At 45.1% G+C, this 6,513-nt stretch overlaps 1 long non-coding RNA gene across 1 annotated transcript; it reads right to left on the minus strand.

Moving 5' to 3' along the window:
- Positions 1 to 1,241: 1,241 nt before the first annotated feature.
- On the minus strand, positions 1,242 to 3,897 carry LOC310880301. The gene is made up of 3 exons (XR_014571617.1): positions 3,749 to 3,897; positions 1,730 to 1,846; positions 1,242 to 1,605 (listed from the first exon to the last, which is right to left on the minus strand). It is a non-coding gene; the product is annotated as an uncharacterized lncRNA (long non-coding RNA).
- Positions 3,898 to 6,513: the final 2,616 nt, after the last annotated feature.

The following is a 6,513-nucleotide window of genomic DNA, read 5'->3' on the forward strand; positions in this document are numbered from 1 at the left end:
AGGGGCATTAAGGCTAATGCATTGGCAGCACTGGGTCTCCACTTCAGGTAGATGGAGTGCTTGTGCTGTATTGTAGCCCTGCATCCACTCAGCAGAAGGCATTCAGAAAATTGCTTTTCTCCTTGCTTGCCCAGCTGCTGTGTGGCTGCCTGCCACTCTTGTCAGACAATAGATGCGACAGCGGAGCAGCCCGCCGTGCCGGCCCCGTGCCCACCAGTGCTGTTGTGTTAAGCAGAGCTCTGCAGAGTGGATCTACACAACATGCCTCTCCTTTTGTTATCCGCCTGAGGGAACAAGCATCTTCTGCTGTCCCAGGATGAGAACCAGCCCCTGCTCCTGAAGAAGCTTTTTCCCACCTGCTCATTCCCCAAAAAGCAGGCACTGCTCTTCTGCAAAGCGGGCTGCTGCCCAGAGCCCGCTGGCACCGAGCGTGACCCTGTGCCACTCGGGAGCAGTGGCCACGTGTTTCAAAGCACGGCAAGCATTTTATTGCCCACCTGCCTGCCCCCTCTCCTTCGCCTTGTTCGCCACCATGTTCAGACAGCTCAGTACGTTCTGAGCTCGCTTCTGACAATATAAAACAGGCACATTTTTTCCTAGACCATTTTCCAGAGGAGCACGCTTAGTGTAGGAGCCCAGCACCTTCTGGCGTGCTTCATCCAGTCCTCCCTGTGCCAACAGTTCCAGTGCACTGATGCCCCTCAGCCCCTTACAGCCCCAGCCTGGCTTCCCAGGCAGAGGACCACTCTTTTTGCCTTCTTCCCATATAATTCTTTACCTTCTTACCCTGCACATGCAGCTCCACGAGGGGCATGAGCCAAGCCTTATCCTCATCCCAGTTTTCAGTTTGTGCACGGAGCACCAGCACCACACCAAAGCCCAGTGCTGTCAGCGCGGCTGTCTGCAGCGAGCTCCCAGGAGCCAGCCACTAATGCTAAGAAAACAAAAGCAAAGAAACCCCAAACAACCACCCGAGCCCAAATTTCTGATTAAATAACACCAAAAACCCTAAAGTAAATCACAGCATACAAAGGCGCCCGGGAGATGGGCAGGGCATCAGGAAACCCCAGCTGGAGCATGGCTGTGGGCCCTCTGCTCCCAGCCAGCAGAAGGGAAGGGGGGTTCCCACAGGAATGGCCCTTTGCGCTGGAGAAGGCAGCCAAATGTGGAGCAGCTTGGCAGAAGATGGAGCCTGGACCAACTATACTCATTGTCCATCCTCACCCCCGGCTCACAGGGTCCTGCTCATCTCTGTTTGACTTGTTGCTAACACCCCCTGAAGCTCTGCCTTGCCCCTGGGGAGATCCTGAGCCTCCGTCCAGCGAGAGACAGCCATGGGGAGCCAAACATGGGGCCTGAGCGCCGTGTTGCTCAGCCAACTGCAGCTGTGGCTCTGCATTTTCACTTCCAAAGATTTCTCTGTTGCAAGATAGGACAGAGTGAATGGTGATTTAAGCTTGCTGACAGAATCCAGGCTGCCCGGTGTTGCAGTGTCAGGTGCCCAGTTAACCCCAATACCATGGCAGGGTTTGCAGCAGATCATAACCTCCTTTCCAAAGTTTCAGCGACTCCTGGTGTGCGACAGAGGCTCATTATACATCTGACCTGCATAGACAGAAGACATTTCCAAGTACAAACTTCACCTATTCAATTATCACCCACCCAGCGCCAAGCCCTGCGGTGGGAGGGAGGTCTGGGGCGGGGGGGGGGCGCATGGTGCCCTGGGTACCTGGCTGCCTTTGGAGACGTCTGAATACTCCTGATGCTTCCTCGGGGTGGTGAAATCCCTCTGCTGCCTCTGTGCTCTGCATCACCAAATTCCCAGCAGCAGCTGGGTCAGCCCCATCTGTCCCATAAAGGAGACTTTAAATAAGGTTATCAATAAAAAAAAAATAGTCACTCTGTTAAAGAAAGTAAGTAAACATCCTCCGCTGAGTGACTGACACATTGGAAAGTCACACAGCCTAATGAAGAGAGCTATGAGCTGTTGGCATTATTACATTTGCTGTGACCTTAAAAAAGAATAGCTCCAGTGGTCTCCAGAGTACAGAGTTGTATGTTCTTGGATTTCTAATACTAGTGGGAGCACAAAATCCAGCACTGATTAAAATCATAGAAGCTATTGCTTCTACACCAAGGAAGGAGTGAGAATGGATTGTATTACAGGCATTTTGACAGAAAAAAATATTTGCTTTCTCGGGGGGAGATATAACGTGTCAGTCACCTAGTCAAATAGCAGACAGGCTCGTTTCCAATCTAATGCGGTTTCAGCAAAGCCTGGTTTTACTCTATTCGATGTTGTGCAGTGCGTGAGCCTGGGCTCTGTGCAACCGCACCCAAGAAGCTCCTTTGCAGAGCCTTGTGGTGCGAGTTGAGTCGGTTGGCCAGGCAAGAGCGGGCAGGATTGCAATTCAAAAAGGCGCAGAGATGGACCGTGGAGGGCACATCCACAATGAGCAGCTCATGAGCCATGCACGAGGCTGACATGTGGTGGCTGCGTTGCCTGCAGAGCTTTAGGTCAGCAAGGGCTGCAGAGGCTACCCTCCAACCCCAAAACCCTCTCCTCTCTATCCCATGGGGAGAAAGGGGATTGCTAAGAGCCTCCCATACCACCAGATCCTGAACCACCCCTAGCCCAGTTTCCTGACACCTATCTCCTAAATGCCAGAGGTGTTGATTTGTGACTCAACCTACCATAAAACCTGACCATGCAGTCATGCCCACGTGAACCTGTGTTGCACTAATATCAGGTAACCTCCATGGTCTAACTGCATTTAGCAACAAGATTACTATGAAAATAAATCAGATTCGATGAAACGAGCTTCAGGGACAGCAATGAATTTCAATTGCATTTTCATTTCTGTACAGAGGCTGATGAAGGGTATTTTGCCATCTAACGTCAGTATCCAACACTGTGTGACTAATTACACCAGAAGTGAAGTAAAGCCAATACGTTCCCAATTTCATTGGCTTCCAGTTGGAAGTTTATTAAACAAAAAATTAAAAATAAAAATGAGGTCTGTCTGTCGGAGATTGAACTGGAAGATTTAAATGCACATTTTCAGGCTTTATACCATTCTTTCATATTTAATCTTTCTTTTTCAGGTGCAGTTATAAGCCTTCAAGTGAATGTCTTACTCTTAAGATACTCATTTATTTTGGGAGTTATATGGGAAGATTTCAAGAAAGAGAAAGTTAAGTTTCACCTGTTTTCCCTTAGAGTGCATGAAAAGAGGAATACGATGTTTTTATTAAATGTATTTACAGAACGGAGTCTGGCAGAGCATATTTCTCTTGTTGCTGAGAAAACCATGGCATTTTCCCCTCTTTTGTTATGTTACCTAGCAAATGAATAATTTCTCTTACCCATTGTTTTTAATAAAATGTTTATGTTTTTATCAATAGGAAATGTCAGATTGAACCACATAGCTATTTGCTTTGGAGTAATCATAATATTACCCACAGCTCTATTCAAAGCACAAAAGAACATAATAGTGTTAACTATAATTAGATTATTTTCCAGAGAGTTGGAAAGATTCATTGTAGGAGCAGGGGTTTTCATAAAGACTTTGCTGAAACCCTCAAATACCTCTCTCTGCACAAAATGGTCCTGGAGAATTCACTTCCCTTTGTGTCTGGTATTTAATTATTGTCTTTTTCTTCTCTTTCTTTCCCTTTTTTTTTTTTTCCCCCTTGGTAATGCATGGATTCTAATTATCACGTTTTAACAGCATAATAGATGACTTACCAGGCAAACTCTGCTTGTAAGCACGGTGTTAGCTTGTCCCAGTCTACTCGGAACCTCCTGGGTCTGCAGCACATAGTACAACTGCTCTTGAGGACCACCCATTACCTTCTGCATGGCACCACATTCACATTTCCTCTAGATAAAATTTCTTTTCCACACCACGCTTGGCATCATTCCCAGCACCATTCCAGGCAGAGCTCAGGGCAGATGTTTCACTCCCACCCTCAAAATGGATGGCACAACATTTCTTGCTAAAACTGTTATCTGTTAGCACAATGCTACAGGGTTAGAAACATTTAATCAGATATTGCGAGGCTGCATCTTCCTGACACAAAACAGGCAAGCCATCACTAGAAATCATATCACCGATTTTACCAGTTATTTCTGAGAAAGCAGGTGATCATGGCTTAAATTACTTTTCCTTTAGAAAGTCTCTGCAATTGTTTGTTGTCTTTTTTCGCACCTGAGGTCTGTGTCCTAATGGATGTTTCATAGACGACTCATCTGGTATCTGAATCAGAGACAGAAGCCCCTATTGACCTGTTTAGTAGGAAGTCAGCAATGATCATCATTGTATCTGACAAGTTTTAAGAAATTCCAGATAAATGGAAGTTGATAAACTACTTGCTGTTATACACCTGGCACTTTTGGATTTACAGGATTTATAGCTACTGTTTCATTTCCAGTTTCTTGGCAATTAAAAGAAACTTAGGAAATCTTGAAACACAAAGTAACTTCAACAGTAACGTAAAGGACACTGCACAGCTCAATGGCCATTTTTGCTATGGACATGATACCCTTTTTTGTGAATGATATTGATTTATAGTCATAAAGACCTTTTCATTTTCAAGGTTCGCTAATGTACGCTAAGGGTTACCTACAGGTAACTGCTCTGCTAACTGCTGTTGTTCTGTGCAGCTGGTCTGGAGAGCAAGAAATAAATACTGGTGCACTCCATTCCACATCTTGGTGGACATTGTAGTTGAATCAAACAATTATTTAGTATTTCCCTAGGTCTCTAATTTATTTTCAGTTCTGCTGGGTCCCTAAGTGTTTTCACTGTCCATGAACTTTGAAACGATCAATTGCCTATCTTAAATGCTTGCAGGAAGGGAATTTTAAGTTAGAAAACACTAACTAGTGAGCCATAGGGTAGTGCATCTGGGGGGATAAACAGGAGTGATTCCTAAGAGTTCCTGAGAGTAATTGTAGGCTAAAGGAGGAAGATGAAAACTAAAATACTCTCAGTCAGACCAGAAGATAAATCTGTGTCTAAGCCAGGAATTAATTTCAGAAACTCATCAACTTGTCATACACCCTTGGCCTCCAGCACACATGAGAGTAATCTTGTAAGGTCTGTGGGGGAAAAAGCTGTGTCCACCTGTGCGCTGGTACAATACCCTCACCAGGCTGTTAGGTATCACTATCACATATCAAATATTAAGAAACAGTTCAGTTTTCTCTGTTCAATAAATTGATAACAAACGTGTTCAGCAGTGGCTCTTGTTTTGGAAGAATTTCTTAACAGTCTCTACTGGCTTGAAATCATATGTCTTACTAGAAATGACCTTCGCCAGTGCAGAGGAACCTGCCCTGAACCAATGGAACAGCACTGAGCAGAAGAGTGCCAGTTTATTGAATTATATGGTTGATTTTTGCCGATATCATGAGTTGTTCTTGGAGGTCTTCCATTCACAATGGACAAAGCCCAAATTAGCTTACCTTACAAGACTTCTGTCCAAGTTTCTGTGGCTTCAGCTATAGGAACATATTTGCTTCAGAGAGAGCTGAGACCAGCAGGAACCATAACGATGCTACTGCTGGCAGCAAATGAGATTTTGTGTGTCAGCACTGGGGCTTCACAGACAGTAGCACTGGCTGTGGAAATCAGATTAGTAACTCCAACTAAACAGAGCTTAAGCCATTATAAAGTCAGTGGGAGGTCCTGATTGACTTTGGTGGGCTTTGGATCAAGTCCCAGGAAGAATATGACTGGCTGGACAGGGACAGTGTTATTGCAATGTTGTTCCTAGAAGACTGTTTTGACCATAAAAACAGTGATGTCTGTGAACAGCTTTCTAACAGAGAGCCTGGGCTACTGGGAGGGTGGGTCGGCTGATTTTTGAAGACAGTTTCTTGAGTCATTGGCTGTCCAGACAAGTGATGGAAAAGGAGCAGTCTAGTTTCTTCCCCTTAAAGTCTCTGTGGTTTTGGGCAAATTGTCTCATGCCCCTCTGTCCCACCTGCCCTCCCTGTGAAAGAAGAGAGAGATGCCACCTGAGATCCACGAATGGAAACTGCCATCCAAACCTTGGAACACCTACTTCTTTTTGGAAAAAGGAATAAATAGGGTGAATACATAAACATGAACCTTGTCTGTCTTTTTTCCAGCCATGTTATTAAACTGGAAAAAAAATGTTTTAGGGGCACCAGAATGTCTCACTCCTAATGCTATACAGAAAAGGGAAGAAAGACAGGGTCCGTAGCCTGCCATTAAGTGTTCCTCGTGATTACTTGTTTTTTGAAGGGAGCTGCAGCTATGCTAATACAGTGTGCTCACTACAAAAAAAAAACTGTAATTGGGACAAGGCAGCCACAAAGTTTTCCACAGCTGGCAGGAATTGTGACTGTTCTCTTTGGTTTAATCATGGCTTTTAGAGCAGATCGGTAACAGCAACAATTAGCCTTTTAGATTGGTCCCAGAAATTACCATTTTTAAAATATGGTGACTCTGCAGGCACAAAACCAAAAGCTCTGAGCTCTGC

The sequence above is a fragment of the Anser anser genome, assembly GCF_964211835.1.
Source record: "Anser anser genome assembly, chromosome: 12".
NCBI lineage: Eukaryota > Metazoa > Chordata > Aves > Anseriformes > Anatidae > Anser > Anser anser.